This window comes from Alexandromys fortis, unplaced genomic scaffold, assembly GCF_014885135.2.
Source record: "Alexandromys fortis isolate MF-2015 unplaced genomic scaffold, M_Fortis_MF-2015_v1.1 scaffold_5, whole genome shotgun sequence".
Lineage (NCBI taxonomy): Eukaryota > Metazoa > Chordata > Mammalia > Rodentia > Cricetidae > Alexandromys > Alexandromys fortis.
Window position 1 is genome coordinate 13,555,947 of NW_026067924.1, and position 25,398 is coordinate 13,581,344.

Consider the following 25,398-nt stretch of genomic DNA (forward strand, 5'->3'; position numbering starts at 1 on the left):
TAGACCACAGGTTTATATTTCCGATTCCCTAAAAGAAGATGCACACATAGAAATAATCTAAGACTCCAGTTCAGGTTAGAAGTCTTATCATCACTGCTTACTGCTTGCACTGGTTTGAGAATGTCATCCAATGTCTTCCCTGACTGTCAGGTTCCATCTCCTTGAAGCAAAGAAACTAGTCCCAGTGAGTAAGATCAAATGAGGCAATGTACTTGACAGAACTTCATAAATCTTTTACCATTGCATAACTGTTGGCATACTGGCTAATAACAACAGTCTGAATTCTATGTTTTATAGGATAGAGATAAAAATAAGAAGGTGCATCTTTACAAATGCAGTCAAGGTCTCATTACTGTCTTGGAATACCTCCCAAACTGTAATGACTTTGAGGGGAGTGAGCAGGGAGCCTGTGGAGAGTACAGAACATAGACACATTAAAATGAAATTGGAAAGGGACTTTGAAGGGTCATTTGGTAAAGGGTTGACTACAAACCTTTCTACAAAGAAGTAGAGTAGGACTAGTCCTTGCTGGTCTTACCACCTTGCCCTAAAATATTCCACTCCACTATTGTGACAGAAAGCAGAGCTAGACCATACATTAGAAAGAGTGTATGCTTTCTTTATGTGTACTTATGGACCCTGATATTTTGAATTCTGTAAGTTGCATGACTGTTTTGTGTTTTACAGGACCTGTTCATCTTCATCTCAGGAGTCATACAGAAATGCCTCTGAGCTCCCTCTATCCGCAGAGCCACTTGGCTTTAGTCCCTTCTCTCTCCTGTGCTAATGGAAAATGAAACTGAAAACTATTAGGGGTTAATTGTGCTTAAGAAAATGGGTGATTAGAACTTTGCAGTGAGACATTATCTCCCAAAACAAAAACAAAAACCACCTCTTTATACAGGGAATTGTAAGGAGTGTATGCAAATAAAGAGGGTGATTTACAGTCTGCTATATAAAATGAAGGCATACGTATACCCCCTATCCTTAAGAGTACCCAGCCAGAAGAGAGAAGTTTGCTAGTTGACACTTGTAAGATTATAAAACACGAATAGAGCTCCATTTGTGGAACACATAGGCTCTGTTGTTATGCTCTGACAAACCAAGTTCACTGCTGCTAAAAGCCCTGTCAGATTAAATCAACCTGCGAACACAGAACTGTGACATCTTGTTCTCTCTGGTACAGTGTGTGCCACTGTAGTCATTATCTCAAAGTCCGTTCACTCCGAGCAACATCAGTGTTTAATTATACTCTTTTATGAGGCCTCATTTGTAGACATCATCCTCTTTCAGAGTTGGCTTTGCTGAGAGAAAGTAGGTCATTATTTTCAAGTCTATCCCTCATTGTGCTGAACATTAAGCCTCTCTGCAGTGTCCTATTAAATAGAGCATCGTGTGGAACCGAAACTCTGTGTCCTTGCTTCAAATTCTTTAGCTATCAGTTAACAGATGCACTCATTTCCCAATTCCTTACAGGCCCTTGGTGCCCACAAGGCACAGGAGGAGATGTCAGTGACACGGTTCTGTTCAATCCAGCAGGACAGAGGCCTATTTCTTGTTTGTATTTTGGAGAAAGTTACAGTCCCAAATCACTTGAGAGTGGATTCTCAGAATCCCAGTGATGGGAGAATCGCATTTAACATACGATGAGAAGGTTGCTGTATTCCAGGATTTACCAAGCTGTGAATCATGGACCAAATCCAAGCCAACACTTGTTTTAGTGTGTGTCAAGGGCTTGCTGGAACACTCTGTGCTCCTCCACTTAAGCATTCACTGTAGCTGTTTTCCAGCAACAGAGCCAGAGTTAGGAAACACGAGGGAGGATGGCAGCCTGCAGTACCATAGAAAACCTTTGTCTACCCTGCTAGAGATTGTCAAAATTACAACGTTAAAACCGGTTTGCCCTTGAGCTAGGGTTTTCATACAACCCTGGAGAAATTATTTAGAGTTAAATCCTAACATGCTATTTTCCAGTTAAAATCAGACACAGCCCTTTACTGTTCATTTAAACAAGCACTCTGCAACATAGAAGCCAACCCATGCTCTTCCTGGGAGTTTGCACATATACAATTGAAGGTGTGTGATTAGGTGGAAATGGGACATCATCACTCATGCTGCCCAGTGCAGCATCCCAGCCTATGCTGACCACATACTTCCTTAAGGAGAATCAAGCTCAAGGTGATTATGCTTCAAATGTGAGAAACCCCTTACACATTTAATAAAGAAGGAACCAGCACTCTTTCCAGGGTTGAGACTTGTTAAATTTCCAGAATCACCGTGGTATCTCCCAAAGCAATGTGACTTGACTCAGAAAAAGGATGCTGTGGGTACTACTGAACATAGCAGGTGGGTGATACTGCTTTGCCTTGCTTCAGAGGTGTTCAACACATCCAGTACATTGAATGAAAATGCTGAACCAGCTAATAGCACGCTGCATTTAGCAAAGACAGCTGATTGTCTTTAACTAAATGAAGAAATACTTTTTTTTTCACTTTCTCCAAACCCTGTTCATATGCACACATCCTTAAAATACACCATATGGCCTGGGTAGATAGCTAAGTGGATAAAATCCTCGATCAGAAAATTTAAGTCAAGAATTAAAAAATTCCAAAAAAAAAAAAGAGTTAAAAAATTCCAAGGAACTTTATAAAACTAGGCAAACATGGTAGCATCCTAAAACTCACAAGACTAGAATCCCTTGTTTAGGGATCCTTGAGGCAAAATGGTTGGGTAGACCTAAAAGAGTCAGTGATCTTCATGTTTATCAAGAACCTTGCTTTAATAAATAAAGTGGACATCCACAAATGAGAGAAGACAGCCAAGTTAACCTTGGATCTTTACATTTATATGTACACATATGCGTGTTTACCTCACACACATGGATTCCCATACACATAAGTTTGGTTACATGCACACCACACACATGTGCAAAAACAATAAAATTAAATAAATGAACAAAGCCCATCTCTTTGTCTCTCTCTTTCCCTGTTCTCTCTCTCTCTCTCTTTCATTATCAGACATGGGAGTAGCATTTTCATCTGGCATTAATACACAGTTTAAGACTGTATAAATTTGAGAATTTTGAATGCTATACATGTGGTTGTATTTCTAAACCAACACTTTTCCTACCTGGAATACATTTACCAACACCAAATTAAATATTGTGGTCATTTATAGCAAGAAGAAATAACACAATACACAAGTCTCTCTTCTAGGAATTCTCATGTTTTCCTGTCTTTTTTCTCTTGAAAATCCAGAAGTGATCTGAGTGCCCATTGCCTAGCTCAGAAACTTAGCCACAATCATAATTTCTTCATAAAGGTCTTCTAGTAAATGAAAAACAGTTCAGTATGCGGAATGGCAGCTTGAATTTCCTTCTTTTGACATCTGTTAAAAATGAGGAATGACATAATCCATCACATTAACCCTGTGGTAGTGTGCTGTTCCTTGGTGTTCCCAGACCTCATCTGACAATGTTTCCTGGGATTCAAACCATAAACACTTCCTCCAGAGACTGTGGTGAGAAGTACATTTAGGAGTCTAGGGCACTGGGTTTGACCATAAATAGTATAGTTTTGTATGCTTTCTTTCCCCTATGAGTAAGACAAATTCTTTACCATAATTTCTAGTAAAAATAAACAAGCAGAACCACAAGTTAAAATTTTCAACAAATATAGATTTAATTAGCCAGGACAATTTGAAGAATGTGTGGGATGTTTTTAGCATTTTGAGGCACAGGAATACAGCCAAGTGATGAGAATAAGAAGCCTGGGGAGTTCGTCATTTTATTTAACAATGAGTTCTTTTAGTGTCTGCTTCCAGCAGCATCCAATCTATAGAAATATTAAGCATAAATAGACTAGTTTTATTTAAAACATGGCCTTAGGTAGGCACGCTGTGGTGTGTTTCCTCAGATCCTGTTTCTCTCCTCTTCTTTTGGTGCTTATTTGTTTTGACACCAGGTCGTTGTCTGTACCTCTGTCTGGGCTGGTACTAGAAGTGTAGCCCAGACTGGCCTCAAATTTACATCAGTTTTCCCTCCCATGCTTTCTAAGTGTTGGACTTATAGCCATGGACCATCAAACCAGCTCCTCACATTATTTCCTCTGCTCTCTTTGTTTATTTTTTAATCTCCAAACAACTTGAAAAATTATAAAACAAGACCCATGTGTGTGTGTGTTTGTGTGTGTATCTATATTCTATGTAGTATTTTAGGTTGCTGAATGCTTAATTTAATGTAAACAACAAAATAACATGAAGTTCATGCATGTCATAGAAATTTTTAGAAGGATTTAAATGTGTCCAAGTGGTTTTCAAATCGATTTATACCAGAATTATGCAATTCCATTGTTACTATTAGCACCTAGGGATACGAAGCCAAGCGACTCTTATTTAGTCTTTGTGTTTGCCAAGTGTTGCTAGTTGATGGTAGCCTGTGAATAACATATGTCTTCTCGAATGTGTGTGGATGAAAGTCATTTCCACTACCTACTTGTCTGGTCCATAAAATGTTCCCAAGTGCAGTTCTATGTATCCTCCCTCTTTCATGTGGACCACAGAAATTTTATATAGAACATGGTAGAACAGCCTCAGCACTGCCATAGAGAACAGCATCCATCAATCAGAAACATCCAGGTAGTACTTTATGTGAGCACTCAACATACCATTCAGAGGTGGGCATTATTGAAGTTTCATAAATACAAGTTTGAGCTCTGTTGGACGTAAATTTAAAGTATTTTTTTTTTCAGTTTAGATGCTAACATGTCAATGGAAATACTGAGGCAAAACTACTCAACAATTTGCATAACATAATTCAAGTAAATCAAATATCAGTTTTCTTATACTTTCTAGCTTAAGAGAAAAAATAGTAAAAATAAATCTACTATATGATCCATCTATACAGCCCTTGGTAAATAGCACATAAACTGAACATACTATTCCATGGATACTTTCTCAGGTATGTTCATGGCTGTAGTATTTACAATAGCTAGGAAATTTAGACAACCTAAATGTTCCTAGACTGATGAATGGATAAGAAAATATGGTACATATGTGCTATGGAAAACTATTCAAATAAAAAAAATGAAATTTGCAAGTAAGTGGAAAGACCTAGAAAATAACATTGACCAAGAAAGACAAATGCCACATGGTCTTTCTCATTTGAGATTCCTAGATCCAAATCTTTAGATGTGGGTCTACAGCACAGAGTGACCACAGAAAACTGGATAAGTATAACTACCATCCCTCACCAAATAATCTCATCTTTACTTTAGAGCAAGCAGAGACTGTCACAGAAAACCACAACTGGACATAATACTGAAATCAATTCATAGTGGGGCGCTCAGACTGAATAGATACATTTAAATTACACCAACTGCATCTATGGTCCAGGGAACACCAGAGAAGAAGATACAGAAACACTATATAAGTCTGTTATAAAGCAGTCTTTCCTAGAAATGAGTGTATAAACAAAACTGGAACGATGACAATATCAATGAACATGTTAATGCTACAAAGCAGGAGATTTTGCAGGGTCCCATACAAAGATCTACAGACAAGGTATGATTTGTGGAAGAAAAAGAATTTTCCTCCCTTAGGGTTGAGCCCTCTTATTGATACTCCAAATGCAGAGTGGTCAGTCCAGAAGCTGTGTACACACAAACTACAGAATCAAGATTCACCTGTATTTATATACTTGTATGTATACACACATGCATATACACATACAAGTGTGTATGTGTGTGTGTGTGCATGTGTGTGTAATAATAAGAGTGGGAGGGAATACAGGGAGAAAAAGCAATAAAAAGTGAAGTAATGGAATTAAATTTCAAATAAAAATATCTTTTAAAATAGGTGAAAATAGCAAATCTGTGAAACAACACTCAGAAACTAACAGCACTCATCTACTACTTTTCCATAATAGAAATATATTAGGAGAAATTATGGGTCCTTACCAGCCCTTCATATCTGCAAGTCCCTGATGGTCTGACCACAGGAAGACTAGGCCTTCCAGAAAAATGAATTCCAATTTTATATATATCTTTAGCACTATGGTCTTTTTTTTTCTTTCTTAGCCTATTGGTAGCCAGTGAGTTTGGAGAGATAAACAAAATGTCAGATGTCCACAATGAATTATCTTCTAAAGTCTACCTCTTGCCCTCCTGTTTGAGGAGAAATACATTTTTCTGGAAACGTGGACAGAATGCTCTTTTCTTTTTTCTGCATAAACACCCAAATGAATAATTATAAACAAACAACAAAACAAAACAAAGCAAAAGCCACCTCAGCCAATTTAAGTTGGAATTTTACAGAAGGTAAGAGTGTCATATTAGACTCTGCATTTTTTCCATGCATTCTGAGTAGAATTATTATATACAGCAGGGAACTTTTGCTACAGAACTCGAGCCATAGTCTAGGTAGTCTAAGAATGTTCCTCCCAAGAGTTGAGGTTTATTTTCTGGATTCATAGTTCTATATCTGACTTAATTTCAGACACAATGCATGGAATCAGGTTGGCAAGTGAGAATCTCCCACCAGGATTCTGGGATTTAGATAAAGAAACCTGAGAAAGCTTGGAGTGTCATCAACAAAGGTGACTTGTAAATCATATTGTTTAAGCAGGGCGTGTTACTTGTCCTCAGATGTCTAACAATTTGAAAGCTGAGCAACAGAGGGATAAAGAGACAGACAGACAGAAAGAGAGCAAATGGGTGAGTTAACGTGACAGGGAACTTATTGGTTTTCTTCTTCCTGGTTGTAAATGCCCTCCCATGTGTAGTTAGCTAATGCTAACCTAATGAATAGGACCAGAATAAAAGTGCAAATGAATGGTACATTTTAGTCTCTGGAGCACAGACCAGAGCTATTTGACAGTAAATGACACCTTGAAAAGGAATTTCTCTCTGAATATTCCCTTTCCAATCTTCAAAATAGTCTTTCCCTGGTTCACTGATTGCTCAGCCAGTCACCTCCTGCTTACTGTGAAGATCTGCATGGGTCACCTTCTCTGTAAAGCCACATCAGATGGTGAATGTTACAAGAAACCAGTCATTCTGCATCCGGGTTTTTATAATCCTTTCCTCATTCCTGAAGAGTAACTGTCTGTCTGTGCAACCCTCGTTGTCCAAGCTGGGATCTACACAGGTTGATCGGTAACAGGATTTTCTTTGATTTAAAAGACCCCAGAAGTAATGGGACATAAGGGGTTCTTAGTAAGTGAGAGTTAAATGAATGAATCCAGATAATGACTTTAGACACCAAGCCAATCCTAAAATCTTTCTGGTATTCTCAGTCACCTAATGAGAACTTTCCCTTTAAAGGAGCTATTTATGTTCTTTACTTGTTCATCTTCAGTCATCTGCAACGTTAAGAAATCACTCAGTTGGTAGAGTACTCACCTGGAAGGCACAAAGTCCTAGTTTTGATCCCGAGGTCCACAGGAACCAAGCACAGTAGTGCATGCCTGTAATCCCAGCATTTAGAAGGTGAAAGCAACAGAACTGAAAATTGAGGGTCATTCTCAACCCTCTAATGGTTTGAGGCCACCCTGAACTGCATAAGATCCTGTCTCAAAATTAAACAAAATACATAAGTAAACTTCAAATATCATTTCTAGATCAGAGTTAACACTTAAAAGTAGCCATCTTTACTGGAAATATTGACAGGATACATTACCCACACAAGAAGCATCATAGTAAGTTGAAAGCAAATGTGAGCACAGAACTTTTCAGAAGAGCTGAAGCGCAGAATAAGAACTGTGAGAAGACAGACTTGCAGTCATTCCTGAGCAATGCTTTCTCTTTGCCGTGTTAGGATCCAGACTTCCAGTCTGACTGCTCTGAATGGAAAAGGAAGAAACCCAACAGGCTTTCCAGTGTAGTGTATACAACTCCGAATCTGTTATTTCAAGGAAGTAACAAGATATTGGCACATCAAGTTTTTAGTTACCTGCAGGAAAGAGAGAGAGAGAGGAGAGAGAGAGAGAGAGAGAGAGAGAGTGACAAAGAGAGAGGAGCATTATTCCTGTATTATATATCTATACATCTGTCTGTCTCTCTTTTGTCTCTGCATCTGGGAAATTAGGGCATGAAATAAAATACCAACAAACATGCATGTCTTCTTGGAATGCATGCATGCATGCATATGCACCACCCTGAACTGTTCCTCTGATGTTTGTCCTCCAGCCTCCCCTAAGGTGAAGTTTTCATCAAAACACAACATAGCAAGTGACTCTCCACGAGATTGACTGAGCAGGTCTTACTCACAGTCTGGGAATTTTAAACAGGAGACTTAATACTTAAACACACACACACACACAGATACACACACACACACAGTGAGGGACAGAGAGAGACAGTGAGAGGGGCTGGATATACAGGGATATACAGGATGTTCAACAAAGGACAAATAAACATTTTAAAAAGAACACCAATGAAAGTTCTGCTAAGGGCAAACATATGGCTATCTTCTCATTGCTCACTATTTTATACTTCATTCACAGGTGGAATCACCTTCACTGTGAAGGTGATGATGGCTCAGGCTAGTGACTAGGCAGTAAACTTATAGTCTCTATGGCCAAATCAGCTGGTTGGATTAAGCACTGAGTCTGGTCTTGAAGTCGTTGATCCATGGGTCCCTTCATTGAGAGGAAAATTTTCTCAAAACCGAAGGCTGTGTCTGCTCACTAGTGGTCAGTAGGCTAAGCGGGAAGCAAGGCATGAAAAGTTTTGTGCCCATCTCTAGCTGGCCCAGTCAGAGAACTGCCGTGGATGATTTATCCATGTACCTTCCTGTATCAGAAGAGTAAAAGGAAAAAGAGCAGACTCATTTACTTCAGAGAAACACTTTTGTTTGCAAGACTTAGCTAAAACTCACCGAAAAGCTTTGTAGATATACAGTTTTATCTTAAAAATGGAGCTTTCTAATTTGTCAACAAACTCCACGAACACCATTGAAGTCAACAATGATCTTTGCCGTCTATATCATTCTCTAACATTTTAAAGTACTTTCCTATTTTAGGACTGTGAGGGTCTTCCATTGTTGGTGCTACTGATTTGAAGGCTTTGAGGTGGGTCTCAAATATTTCACTGGCTGTTCTCAGCAGGTCTTTCATGGCATGTTCTACACACTTTACTCATGGCTATCCACTTGAATTTCCCATAATATTTTAATACTTACCTCTGCAAACACTGCTCTTATTCAAAGCAGAACCCTCCATCATTAATTCTAATACATTCAGTGCTAGCAGTGACTAGGTTTATGGATTTTTTTCGTCTGCCATATTTGCACCTTAACCAATTGGTTAAGTAAACATCTTTTTAATTTTAAGTTTTTGAGTCAGGGCAAACTGGTTGTCTTGGAACTCTCTATGTAAGCAGACCAGCTTTGAACTCAAATATCTGCCTGCCTCTGCCTCCAAAATGCTGAGACTTAAAGTACCACCACACTTGAGTTGCAATGTTTTTCTATAAGAGTGATGTTAAATATGCCTTTGAAGCCACACAAAATCCATCAACTTGTTTTCCTTGTAATTGTGGGTTCATGACTATTTTGTAAAGGTAAATGCTGAAATCAACCATGTTTAATTCCTGAATCAAGGTTGAAAATTGAAGGTTGTACATTTGTGTCCCAATGTAGTACAAAGTTACCATACCATGGATTTAGTTTTAACTTGTAGGAGGTTTCACTTTGCAAAACGAAAGGGCTCCTGGATGATGTATTATCTACCTTGTACAGTATAATTTTTCTTTGACCTTCACTTGAGTATTAGAGTTCATGATATGCAAATTGTCTTGATTTTAACATATTTCCTAATGAAGATTTGACCCAATAAACACTGTTGGAAAACACAAGCAAGTTCTGAGGGAATTCAAGTCCCTGGGCTCATCTTTTTCTTTTACCAGTATTTTCAGTGATTTTATGAGCATCCAGATAACCTTGCTATAATCAGTTTTCTAAAAATATTCTGAAGCATACAATACCCCTGATATTTCTGCTATCTTCTAAGTGACTGACAATATCCATGTGTGATATATTGGTATCTCTGTTACCACTTTACACTATGGGCTGAAAACAGATGGAAATAAAGTTGTTAGCATCCTTGAGTATGACTATATTGTAGAATCAATTCAAAAATAAATAAGAACCAGTTCAGAAACAGGGAAGTTGGGTAGGGGGGGAGTAGCAATTAGCTCCCAGGATTACATAATCCTATAGGTCCAAAAAACTTGAAGCAGGGAATCTGGGAAACTTGTTGGGTAAATCGCAATTGAAGATCTGAAATCCTGAGGAATGAGTTACGGTACGAATCCTAGGTCACAGGGAGAAAGCGGATGAACCAGTTTTGGCAGAAAGACAGATAGGTTTCTCTTTCCACCTCTCTGTTCTGCTTAGGTCTTAAGTAGACTGGATTAGGACAATGTACTTGGGGACCATTCAGCCTTCACTCAGAATCATAGAGATTCAAATGCTAGCCTAATCCAGAAATGCCCTTAAGACACAATCAGAAATAATAAGACTAATAGCTAATATTAAGTAATCCAATGTAGAAGTAAATTTTTTCAATATCTAAAAATTTATTTGTTTGTTTGTTTTGGTGTGTGACTTTGCACACTTGGAGGGAGGATTTACTTTGCCTCTTGGCTTGGGAAGCTATATCCTCCTGTGTCTGAGCATGTGCTTCCACTTAGTGGTATTGTTTTAGAGGTTGTGGGAACTTTAGGAATTGGAGCTCAGCTTAAAGAGGGAGGCCAGTAAGGGTAGGCTTTGAGGGTAACAACCTAGTCCCAGTTCCATCCGCATAATTTCTATTAATTTACTATTTACCTCTTTGCTTTATTATCTCATCTCCATAGTGACCATTCTGCTTTATCTGCATCTCCTGGCATCTCTGTCTTCTTCCCAGAGTCCTCTCTGCCTGGAAATCCTGCCTAGCTATCGGCCTTTTAACTCTTTACTAAACCAATCAGTGATGCATTTTTACAGTGTACAAAAAGATTATCCCACAATACCCAACCATAAAATTATTTTCTTGCTACTTCATAGCTGTTATTTTGCTACTTTTATGGATCATAATGTAAATATTTTTGTATATAGAGTTTTTCCAAAGGGGTTGTAATGCACAGGTTGAGACCCACTGTTCTCATTTGTAACTTTTAACTAAATTTATTTCTCAAGTACTAGATTAGCAAGCAGTTTGTTTACAAAAACTCACTGCTATAGATACCAATAGTCTACAATTCTAAGACAGTCCATTAACTTCTAAATTAAAATACTTTTTTTCCATTTAAGGAAAGTAATACTTCACTAACTAGTGTAAGGAACTATTTCAAAATCATTTTGTCTTTCCTTAGAACTGTGTTTTTCCAGTCAAGTTTAATATAAGAGTCATAGTTAGAAAATTCTCAAAATTTGGCATTTTATAAATATAAAATGCTGTTCCCTACTTATTTGCTCATTTTCTGCCTGCCTGATCCCCTTCCCCATTCCCTCTCTCCCTCCCTCTCTCTCTTTCCCCCTCTTCCTCTGTCTTCCCCAATACTGAACACACTCACAAGATGGTCACAGACTCACAAGAGAAATGAACTCTTTTCACTTGACAAATATTTAAACTCAAAAGTTTGTAAGGTGTTCTTTCTGTAATTTTTAAAAATAAATACTAAAATATCACAATAAGTTAAAAATTCTTATCTACATTTTTCCTATTATGAGAGTAAGAGGTGATGTGTGGAAACGGGTTGAGTAGTGAGAGAGTGAGTAGCAGGGAAGGGGGAGGAGAAAAGAGAGAAGATGGAGGAAAGATAGGAGGGGCAGAGGAAAATAAAGAGAGAAAATTAGATGAGAAGAGAGAAAAGAAAGAAGAAAAAGATGAGAGAGGGAGAGAGACAGCAAGAAGAAAATAAGAAGAAAGGGCAATGACATAGATGATAGATAGATAGATAGATAGATAGATAGATAGATAGATAGATAGATAGATAGATAGATTAGATAGATGGATAGATGATAGATACATAGATAGATGTCACTCGCTTAAATTTGGGGATATGCAAAGCATATGTATTAATTCTTTTTTAAGAAAGTAAAACAAATTTCCAGAGTTTGAATGATATCAAAGTTTGATGGAATTTTACTAAAATTTATCCTCACAAAGGCTAAGGCTATAGAAAGAATACAGAAATGTTAAAAATCTGATGTTGAAATTATACAGTTTCCAGGGTATACCTATATTTAATTTCTTTTTAAAGTAAGAAGATATGAGAGGAACTTTTCTTTAGTAGTCATTGTTTTTGGTTTTGTTTTTGCTGTTGTTTTTGTTTTGTTTTCCTTTTTTTTTTTTTTTTTTTTTTTGAGACAAAGTTTCTGTGTAGCTTTGGAGCCTGTCCTGGAACTAGCTTTGTTGACCAGGCTGGCCTCAAACTTACAGAGATCTGCCTGTCTCTGCCTCCAAGTGCTGGGATTAAAGGTGAGTGCCACCACCACCCAGCTTTCATTTGCTTTAGAAAGAAGATAACACAGCAGCCCTATTTGCAGCAGTGCACGTCATGTTAAATGCTGTGACATTTGTCCCCCACAGTTAGAGTTACAGAATAGACTCTTTACAGAGGAAAGTGTCTCTCAACACTGGTCACTGATAAAGCTTGCAGGGAACAAGGTACTCAGGGTATCAAGATTAGCTGCTCATCCCAGAGTATTCTAGAAGATAGTGACTTTTACACACACACTACCTCAAGAAATCCAATGAGCTCAGAACCTATGTTTTTACCTTAAATAATCTTTACACTCCTCAGAACCCCTTTTAATCAGACTACAATTTGCTTTAAATTCACAAATGTGATACCTAGGGAAAGAGTGCAACCAAACTGAAACTGTCTTGAATGATTTATTCTTGGCAACCTTTATTACAATATCTATTTTTACACACACCTTGTTTTCTCCGTTTTCAAAATGGTTAAGGTTTCCCAGTCTGAAATAAATTGCATTTCTCATTTCTCGATGCTCTGGATAATTTGAATGGTCAACTTAGCTTGAAAAATTCATAGTGAAAATGCAAAAAAAAAATTTAAATAAATATTAGAACTGACAATAAGGGCTGATGTAGTTCTGAATATTAAGACATGCAGGATTTTTTAAATATGAACTGAGTGTTCCTCCTCTTGAAGTTGGCTCCTTCCACATGCAAATTTCAAAGCTATTAGTGCAGGCTTTTTCTCTGTTTCTCTATGCAGCCAAGGCAGTGTCTGGCTAGCCCAAGCTATCTGTGTTTCTTTGTACTACAATACCATGAGAATGTAGACCAGAAAGTTGAGAATGGATCTCCCAGCCAGGGCCCATTAGCAATCTTCACAACTTGCCCAATTCTTTTTATTTTTCTAAATATTTTCAGCTTGACATCATTGATTCTCATTTCTCAGTTTCTCTTCAGAGAGGCAACTCCCTCTGTCTTACACACTTCTTCTTCTTACAGCCCATTTCGTTAAAAGGTTTAATCATTCTCCATATCGATCTTATGTTACACAACAACACATGAATAAATTATCACTCAGAAAACTTTAAATCACAGAAAACCACATAGAATCCACTGCAAGAGAAGGTCTCTCACTAACCACAATCAGTTGTCACAGTAGAGTTCTCTTTTCGTTAGAGATTCAGGGCGACACTTTGGCTTATCAAACATTTCTACATGGACACATATTATTTTACTCCTAACGGAAACTGATGTATTCTCCGGATAGACTGGTTTGCTTAAGGGTCAGTTTAGAATTTTCCTCAGATTTCATGTAGTCTGCTATCAATTTTTCAAATATTGTTTTGTGATATCTGATACTTGACAATTCACAACTATCTTCTTGAATAAGTGCACTCGGTTATTTTCTAAATTTGAATATTACACATTGAACATCTGTGCACAAAAATCTGCTGCACATAAAATTTTGAGATTAATTTAGGAGAATAAGATTCTGAATTAAAGCATGTTTAAATTTTGGCAAGAGTTAACATGCTGCGCTGCTCTCAAATTATTTTACATCACGGTTATTTGGCAGTTAACCAGTTTTAAATATCATTGCTACCAGTGAATATTGACACTTGATCATGGTGCTGCCTGGTTATTTTGTCAATGTGACACCGGCTAGAGTACCCAAGAAAGAAGACCAACAATTATGGAAATGTTACCATCAGACTGGGTTGTAAGCAAGCTTGAGAGGTCATTTTCTTGATTATTTATTGATGTGGGAGGGCCCAGCAAACTGTGAATGCTGGGCTAGGAATTTGATCTAATGTGAAAAGATAAGAGAGAAGAAGGGGCAAAGATGACCAAGATCAGGAGTTGGTCCATCACGATGGGAGCTCCTACAGGCTTTGCCAGCCAGGCACTATCTACAGGGATCTAAGATTTTCTAATCGCTTCATTAAAAGAAGCCTAAAGGAACGGATCAGACACCTGTTGAGGCCACATATCAGCAAAGCATTTTCACAAAAGCGTAGTTGTTGAATCAGATTGTCTATCTGCTTAATGTATTGTAAAGCAAGAGAGACAGTTCTCTGAAGTACAAAGATGGGAATATTCTTAATTTAAAAGCATGAAAGAGAATTTTAAAATAATGAAACTAAATTTCTCCTGGTCTATTATCACCCCCCCCAAAAAAACCCAGAAAATAATTTATTTTTGAATAGTTTGAAAGGGGTTGGTGAGGTAGCACACTGGTTAAGAGTACTTGCTGTTCTTGTAGAGGACCTAGATACAATTCCTTCCACCCAAGTGGCCAATAATAGTATTCTGTAACTCCAGTTCCAGGAAATTCAACCCTGAGGAAGAGTCATTTTAAAAAGAAATTATAGAGCATTTCACTGGAGAAATTGAACAGAATCTAAGTTTATTTCCATCTGTGTCCAAGATTTGAGAAGCAGGGAAACTGATGTACAGAATAAGGGGTGGATGCCCCTTCTCAGAACAAGAGAAAGAAAATGTCCTTTGCCCTGTATTGTTGCTGTTGTCTCTGAGACTTCTGTAAGAACACATAGTGTCCATCCACACTACTGAACGTCCATGAACTCATAGACATACCCAGAAATTTTTACCAGCACCAGGAACTATCCATACTCACAAAAATTAGACTTTTCAGATGATAAGAAATCAACAGCTAAAGAAGAACTTTAAAATAAATTCTTAATAAAAAGAAAAGCTCCTCTCATCCCACTCTTGGCTTTTAGTCACCTGTAGTTGTATAGGCTCGGCCCCTGAGAGGTTTCCCCTTTCCTGGCAGTGTAACTACTGATGTCCTTCTTGTTCCAGTCTTCAAGCAGATGTGTTGAGACTTCCTGGGTGTAACTTTCTGACATTTCTTGGAGATGCAATTTCATAGTGGACTTTCTGTTCTTTTGGTTCTTACAGTCTTTTCTAGGAGGTGAGGGAGAGATATTTTGAACTAGCAAAACCTGAGAGAGTTTAATGCTAAACCTTAACACAACTTCTTTAAATTAGAAATTAATTGAATCAAAATGGGGAACATGAGAGATAAGAAGGAAGGTCGAAAGAAACAGTAAAGGAGTAGGTATACAGAAACACATGTAGCTAAATAGTTGCATAATTCAACAACTGTATTGCCTTGAAGTGAAGGTAATGGGAAAATGTCCACAGAGTATTCCAATTCTAGATGAAAGTAGCAACTGAATAAGGAAGAGTTTAAGGTTACTGATGGTCCTGAAACCATGGCATGGGTCTATACTCCCAGCTTCCAGAAAACATGACAAAATACAGTCTCAAAGAAGAGTAAAAAGGCTTCAGGAATGGAGAAGAGTATAATATTTTAGTATTTAATAACATATAGCATCATAACTCATATTTCATGGTGAGACTCAGGCAGTAGAGTGCATGTCCAGCACGCACTAAGCAGTGAGTTCAGTCCCCAACTCCACATCGAACCAAGAGGGGTGGTGCACAGGTGAAATCTCAGCCCTCGGGAGGTGGACAGAGGAGGACCAGGAGTTTAAGATCACCCTTGGCTACAAAACCAACTCAAGGTCATTTGAAATACATGTAAGCCTGCCTCAAAGAAAATTAAAATAGAAAAGATTATTACATATGTTGTTCCATTAATAAAGTCATTTTTAAAGACAAAATCTCCCAATTTTTACTGTTCTTACTGAAAAATTCAGCCCAGTCAAATCTTACAATATCAGTGTATGAGGATTTTTTTTCTTAGTGGACAGGCAAATTTATGAACAGTTACATGCTTTTTAAAACCTTGACTGTTTTTCCCCCAAAACTTTTGACATGTTCTATGTTATTGAAGACACCTATGAGGAAGAGAAGTGAAAACTCTCTTTTCCTCTCAAGGTTCAATCTCCACTAAAACCAAAGTTTAAATGATGGCGATTTTTACCATTTGTATGATATGCTATAATCTCCCCCTGCTAACATCCCCCCTCTCTTCTATGATAAAGGTAATGGCACTCTATAGCATCACCTGGTGTTAGAGGCTCTCTCACTATAGTTGTTTCATAGAGTACTTCCAGGGCTCCTGAAGTGAGAAAATACAGACGTTCGTCCTGAGAGAGCTTTAGCTAGTGGTAGGTTAAGTCAGCACATAGCATGAGGGGCGGAGTGCAGACAATGTAGGGAGGGGCTCAGAAGCTCCGAATGTAAATGAACGTTAATCACAAAAAACACTGATTAAAGTGTAATGATGTAAAAGTTAATCTAGCTCCTATGCAATTAACTCAAAATTACAACCATACATTGTATGTGTAATCACATCCTAAGAAACATACTACATTTTTTTTTAAAAAAAAAATGAAACAACTTTAACAGGGTGCTTATGTGAGGCTGCTGACAGATAGCTCTACCAATTTGATAATTAACTTTTTAAGGCTACTTCACATTTTGTGTTCCTAATTAATGCCTACTTAATTTTCGATACATTCTATATTAGGTTAAGTGCCAATTAAGTGCTGTGCACGCTCTGGGAGTGGAAAAAAATCTCTCAACCTCAAAAGCCATGTGATTTTATCATTAGACAGTTCAATAGAGACCGAGTCAGAATAGCAGTTTGCCTACAAGCACCATAATAAATTTATTCTCGGATAAGTTTCTTCAACAAGGCAGTGTGATTGGTTAGAATGACTTCTCATGAATGCAAGTGGCTATGATGTCCACTGGGGTGATATTCTTTCTCTTTACATTACCTAGAATACAAGATTTTCACAGTGATCTCTGCAAGGCTCCATCAGATGTCCTTAGCATTTCTGCAATGCAATCAAAGGTAGTGATGGAGGCTAGAACTAAAATCTTACCAAAGTCAGGAAGGTCCATCCACACCAGACCCAAAATTAGAAGACTTAGCAGAAACAACTAAGATGTAATTACCTCCTGCTCAGCCTCAATTACAATTTTAATGTAGGATGTCTGGGTTGGACAGAAAGGTCACTTGATGCTTTTGCAGAGGACCAAACCTGAGTTCCCAGTACCTACGTCCAGCAGCTCACAACTATCTTTAACTCCAGATGCAGGGAAGACAATAGGGATGGCAGTGATTATTGCTAATAGTGGTTGCTAGGATTAACCATGTATGCCTGATACAGCAGAAAATACCACAAATAATCTGATTAGTTAGTGGCTGATATGTGCATACAAGGAACATATCAACTCAAATAATTCTCATAGTTACTATGAGTAACCATGTTTTTTTTTTTTTTATCTTTTGAGATAGGTTTTCTCTGTGTAACAGCTTTGGCAATCCTAGAACTCACTATGTAGACCAGGCTGGCCCTAAACTCACAAAGATCCACCAGCCTCTTCCTCCCTAGTGCTAGGATTAAAGGCATAAACTACCACATGTTTTTTTTTTTAAAATCCCATCTTATATAGATATGAGATGTAGATATCTAAATATAACACAGTAATTGGTAAGGCTGAGTAATTTTACCCATGGATTCTCACTCTAGAACCTATGTAACCACAAATGTGAATGCTAATCAGATATGCAAGAAAGTTCATATTGTTCTTGACATCTTAAAATAATATACATTAGCCTATATGGCATTAAATGTTGCATATTGTGTTCTTTTATTAAAATACTTAGGAATGCTGTCAATTCTCATAGGTATACAGTTAGAAGTATTTTTAAAGGAAAATTATGAACATCAATGCCCTATAAAAATTAATTTCTGTATATAATATATGCTATAGTGTTTCCTTATCTGTGAGAAAAGCGTTCAGATTTCACTTGTTATATGTCCATGAATTCCTGTAACTGAAGATAATATCAAACTCTATACACATAATGTTTCATCCTTTATACATATACCAGGATAACAACAATTCATTAATTATGCATAGTAAAAGATTAAGAATAGTAAATAAGGAAGTACAAGACCAATTATCACAATAAAATGAAATAAAAGTTATGTGAATATGGTATCTCTCTCGAAGCATCTCTTTTTACGATACTTAGTATTTTTCTTGTGATGATGTGGAATAATGTAATTCCTCTGTACTGAGATGAAGAAAGCTGAGCGAGAAAGACATTATGGAATTACATTGTTACCATGTGTAAAGCTTAATGAATACTAACAGAACATTAGGGACTATACAAGGGTTACTTGAAGCCAAGGTATATCATTGTGTGATGGTTGATCAAATAACCAAGGTGAATATTTCAAGATTCACATATTCTATACAGCGTAGATATACTGAACATGATTATTAGGGATGACCGATAATACTAGTAAAGAACAGAGAGAAGCAGCTTGAGGTTTCATAATGCTGCTAGAAGCAATGAGCTTCTGATGGCACATAGATTGGTTGTTTGGAGTTTTTAAGTGTTTCTAATCTGAGATTGATCATGCCTAGGTGTTATCATGGAGAGTCAAAGTGCTGATGAGAGGGTGAGATGATGTTTGCATTTTTCAGTAGACCTTTACTTGAAGTGCCACATATGAGAGTATAACATCCAAAAGGGTAAAAAAGTTTTAGAGCCGTGGGACCAGGATATCTGCTTCAGAAAAGTGCCTTCTAGACATGAAAGGCATGCTACACCCATGAATCTCAATAATATCGTTGTCTATGCAAAATATGCACAAGACCACACTTAACATGCCAATGTGGATGGGGAAATCCTATTCTACACTCCTGGACAAAAGGCCACAGGAAATCAATGGCTACTGTGAGAGTGATAATTGGTTCTCTCTAGGGGTCACCTCCTGTTATGTTACTCAATCCTAAATTAGTTAGCCATAAACACACATACATGGATAACACTAATTGGATGTGTTGGGATATGTATTACGTATGTACATTATATGTATATATATATATGTATAATATGTATATCTATATGTATATATAATTATAGAAGAGTAGTTAATTCGAGAAGAGGCCATGGATTGAGGAAGAGGAGGATATTAAGAAGTAAAATTAGGTAAATACAATGTAGTTAAGTATAAAATTCTTCCCCTACACAAAAAATCCTTTAGAAATATACCAATTATGAGTGTATGGTTGGAAGGGTTCTAAGATAAATACATCTAGGAGCCAGGGCTCACATTAAAGGTAAGTTATTGTTTACTTTACAGAGCCTGTACATGCTGGCAACTCATACTTCCTCCTAAGGTTAATCTATGTTTTAATTGGTAACAGCAGGTTTTATTTTATTCTTTTAATTTTGCCTGTGAAAATGGAAATATACTTAAAGGATTGTTCTCTCCTTTTTCCATTCACTTCATAATAGCATCCATTTAGTTATATCTCTTTGTCCCTCATTGCTGTGTAACATTTCGTTTTATATATACATTAGATATTACCAATGCATCTTTTGTCGTCAAATATTTTCACTGTTGTACCTTGAAGCTGCTAGGTATGGTGACACCTTAAATACCCTTCATTTGTGTATATGGACACAGATATACACTTGTATATACTGAGAGTGGAATTACTGTGTGGCAGACTGTGTAAGGTGACTGACTGTACTACTTTGCTCAAGACTGTTGCACTTTCCTAACAAATCAGAACAGTTTATGTCCTGAGATGTGTATATGTTCATCTTACCAGGACTGGAATTTATGTTTTGATTTTTCATTTCTGTTTGAATTTTTAAAGACATTTTCCTATGGCTTAAAGAGTAATCTAAACATTTTTCTTACCTTTGTATGAAATCAGTCTGCCTCTCTTAATAAAGTTTTCATTCAAAAGTTTCATGACAAGGGAGTCTTCTTTGATGCTGGTGATATACAGCCATTGAAGTGAAGGTATAAAATGATTGATCCCAAAATGAATTGCCCCAATCTCATCTTCTCTAACTGACATACCCCTCAATATGTTTTGGCTCAAATGTAGCAACTTCTCTTTTCTCTCTTTCACACATAGTTCCTTTTTTGATATTTAGATATTTCTTAAGGTTTTCTACATTTTTGAAATTGGGTTTCTTTTCCTAAACAGGCACGTTTTGTTGATTCCTTCAATATCAATTGAAATATACTTTTCTGAAATCATTGTAATATAAATATTTCTCTTTACTACTATGCAAACCTGTGGAAAACTTGAAGAACACTTTCAAGGTCACATTACATTTGGATTCCAAGGACCTGAAAGTTGAGGTGATGAGAGAGCTTGCTCTGATTGCCTGGCCACCCGAGTTTGAGTTTTTGAACCATAATAGAAGGAGAAAACTCACTTCTCTGACCTTTCCATGAGCACCGTGTCCCTTGTACAAGTTCACAGCCTATCAACACACTTAAACCAATCAATACTATTTTAGAAATAGGTTCTACGTTGCTCAAAGGTGAGGTCCTATTAGTAATCATCACTCTAGTGCTCAGAAAAGTGAACGTCTTGTAGTATAAATAAGGAGACACGGTCAGAAGACACTTCTTAAAATGATGATTTACTTGACCATGGAGCATAGAGCCTGATTTCAAAAGGCAATTTCAGAAAAGCAAATGCTTAGAAGAAACATCACAGATCAATATTTTGAGGAATTTTTATCATAGGAATTCCTAATGGTACTCTGCATTTTTAAAAATAAAAACATAACTAATACTAACCAGACTTCACACTAAGAAACACATCAGCTGTAAAAACGTATTCTTTTACTACATTTTAGTTCAAACCCAAATTAAATTATGCATTAAAAATGGAACATACTACATCTCAAGAAACATCAATTACTCCCTACAGAACTCTGAAAAGCTGCTTTTGTTTGCTTGTTTGTTTGTTTGCTTCTGTTTTTGACTCAAGTTGCATCACCTTTCTTTTATTGCTCCTCTGGGTTTTCTTGATACATCAATGTGCTGATAATATCTATGAAACCAAACTGTTACCCTGCAGTTACTACTGTACTAAGAATTCAAATTAATTACCTTTATCATGGTATGTTCTTTAGAATGTCAATTTTAGAGAGTTAATATTTTCTCCTCAGTCATATCTGTGTGTATAGTTACAGGGACTGTAAAAGTAATGTGGACAGTAACAGCAATGTGCTCAGGACTATCCCAGCTTCAATGCTATAGCAAAGAAAACCCAGCCTACAATTTACAACCCCAGAGAACCTAGACAACAAAGAGGACCCTAAGAGACATACATGGATCTAATCTACATGGGAAGTAGAAAAAGACAAGATCTCCTGAGGAAATTGGGAGAGTGAGGATAATGGGAGAGGGTATAAGGGGAGGGGCAGGAAGGGAGGGAAGTGGGGAAAAATATATAGCTCAATGAAAACAATAAAAAAGAGATCCTGACCTCCCAAAAATAAAATAAAGAAGGTTATGATAATAAATAAATAAATACTACCAATACTTGAAAAACTTTTAAGAGATTTATTAATTAATTAGAAAGTTTGTTTCTATCAAATTTAATTTCCATGTTTAGTGTCTCATTGAGCTGTTAATAGATAGAAAGAAGAAATGAAAGAATTTAGGTAGCTTTATATTATTTATTTACCTTCAAATAGTTGATCTAAAACTCATAATGTAAATGTACTTAAGAGTACATATATTCATCACTATATATAGTGATAAATATCTTAATACACACACACATATATACATATATATAAAGATAAAAAGATAGATTGGACTATGTACAACAAAGAATATTGTTTTTGTTTTAATGCAAACAGAATTTTCACATGATGGATCGGTTGTATACAGTCAACATAAAAAAATAAAGGACAATGGAGCATATTCTTTTGAGTACTGATAGATATACTAACTAAAAATCCCATGTGCACAGAGGCTCCTACTCCCAGTAATAATGGCTAAGTTACCACCAACATATTATCGCAGCATAATGGCCTAAGATCCCTTTTCTATGTCTTATAACTTGAATGAGATTAGTGAATTTCCAAAACCTCTCTGTAGATCTGCTAAAAATCATTTGGATAAAGGCAACTGCCCTCAAACAGCATGGATCTGATAGAAAAAAAAAATCTATGTTGATATGTCAACTTATCCCAGGGGGAAGAAAGCTTTAGAAATGCCACGTGTTTCATTTAATACATGTTTGCAGTCATTAATGTAATTGGAAATTCTCTCCTTGAACTTCTCTGCAATATTCCCCAATGCACTGTCATTATGCATATGTATAAGTTCTGTGCCGGAGCATGACATCAGGAGTTGCCTACATTTACATATCACACAGAGAATATTCATACAGAAGAGTCTTTAATCTCTCCTTCATTTCATGCAAAAATAACTACTTACAACTACTTCTACTAACTCTGGTCATATATATTTATCCCTTCTAATGGAAGTCCAAAAAGATTTAATTTGCCCATTAAGATGACAATTTATAATGATAAAGCCTCTATAGAATTATTGTTCAAGTAAAATCATTCCAAATTAATTGAAAAAAATAAACGAAATGAGTACAAGTGAGAAAATGAGTGGAGTGATTGTAATGGTCAAAGAGCATCTCGTGTTTTCCCAGTGCTGACATGGAGGATCCACCGCCTGGCTCAGCTTTTCCTTTTTATACAGACGTCAAAACCTATAAATCCTTTCCTATGGTTTCACAGATAACGCTTTATGCTGATCTAGTGGACTGTGTCCTAGAGAGTGGGGTTCATATCTGAAATGCCAAAATAGCATCATCAATTGCTTTAAAACTGAGTTTTGAAACCTTAGCTTTTTGTCTCAGAAAGGTGATGGGTCATGATGGAAAAAAAAATGCAAAGCAGCAATAGCTGTGTGGGTGGAAGCTCTTCCTATTAACATATGGGACTTTAATCTCCAGGGTCTATCTCCCAACAGTCAATTCACTTAGAAAAATAAAATGTCATTAAATTGGCAGGCAAATTGCTTAAAATATGTGTGACAAACTCAAAGAACTGCATTTCATAGATGGAAGAGTAAAAAAGAGTAAAAAAGATACAAATTAAATGTTAATTATAAAGATGATTAAAATGTAATAATACACAAAATTCATCCAGCTTCTCAGTAATTGACACGAAATTATATACATTTGGGATATATAATCACAATCAAACTAATATTATAAACTTAAAAAATAAATTGCTTAAAATTGATGCTTAGGTTCCATTGTGGTGACAGCTATCTACTAAATCCGTAGAGAATGCTAATTTGATAGCAATGACTTGCATATCAAAGTCAGATCAGATTTTTAGGTTAATTGGCATTCACTTAACTCGTGAAGTCTACCTTGTTAAATATAAATTTTTAAAAATTAATGCCAATAGATGTGAGAAAACCATCTGACACACAGTAGTAATTAACTATATAAAACCCAAATTCAAAAGCTCCTAAAAGTTGGTGATAGATGCCAACCCCTGTACTTGTTCTTGAATTTACAGATCAATCATGTGTCACAATGAAATGCTGACAAATAACCTGCCATATAGGCTAGGAATAAATCCAGAAATCACAAGAAAATGGTAATCCAAAGATCGTAATAGAAAGAATGAAATAAATATTGGGAAAAAGACAGATACTTTCAACAATGTCTTGTACCTTTGCACTTCCCCAAATGTTTGGATTAATTCTTGCTTTACATTTTGTGAGACTCCTTCACCTTTTGTTCAGTATGTTTCTATTAGGGGTAAGTCTATTCACATAGGGATATTTCGAGCCAGAGGGTGATACATATAAACATTTCAGTACTACTCTTATGTACTAGCTCCTTACTTCTCATGTTCACTAGTACCTGAGGAATTTTATAATTTTCTTCAATATATATATACTTATTCATGGTCTCCTGTGTCTGTGTTTAAAACACTCAAGTGTTCGCTGTGAGTATTTTTCTCATAAATGAAATATGTACATAGAAATGACAGCTTTAACAATGACTGAAGAAATTATCACCAGCACCCCACAGCCTACCAGAAATCTCTCATTTGAGAAATTGTCTCACGTAGGTCTGGCTGACCTTGTACTTGCTGTATAGCTGACCATGACGTTGAACTTCTGGCCCTCTTGACATATCTTTCTAGAACTAGAATTATAGGCATGCACCATGACTCTAGTTTATGTGGTTCTAAGGACTGAGCTCATGCTATCATACATATTAGGTAGGTACTCTACCAACTGAGTTACACCCTGTATCATTTATTGACATGTTTTCATGAATAAATAAGGACAGATAAATGTACGTTAGCCACAATGATGTGAAGTTAAGTGTATGTGGACCAAGGCAGAGAATCCAAAGAAGCACCTCATCATGAAAAGGGCATGAAGATGGAGTGTGAGGTGCCAATGATCTTCATTCACATATTTTGCTTCTCCCTTGGAGTCATGCAGCTAAAGAATTTGTGAACCAGACCAATGCTTGATTGATGGCATGCTTAATGGTAGACATGTGATTGCCCTTATCTTGTTTGGTGTAATATGAAGACAGAACTTAAGCTTCAGCAGTATAGCTTTGCCATTTTCTATCTTTCACTTCCTGCACAATATGTGAATGACATATCCCCACTTTCAGTCCTTTAAGTAGGAATGGTAGTAGCATTTATTTTACAGTGCTTTTATAGGAACGAAATGTGATGAGTTATCTGTAGTACTGGGAATAGTATCTGGTATATAATTGAAAAATACCAATCTATAAATTTACCTGCCAAGCAGATTCTAAATTCTGTCAAAAAAAATAGACCAATTCTAATGAGCATTTATAGTGATACACTATTTTTATAAGTTCCCTCCCCCTATCCACTTATTCATTATTCCATTCAAAAGATTACTTTGAGTTCTCATTGTCCTTCATCAAGGATATGTGAGGTTAGAAGGCAATGACAATATTGACAGGGAAAAGTCCCTTGTATCACTTAGAATACACTCCACTGGTGTGGTACACACCGAGCACCTATTACAAGAAGAGGGGCCCAAAGCATTATGAAAACAGAAGAGGGAACTCTCATTTGCGTCCTAGTTAGCAAAGGAAATAGAGCAGGACTTCAG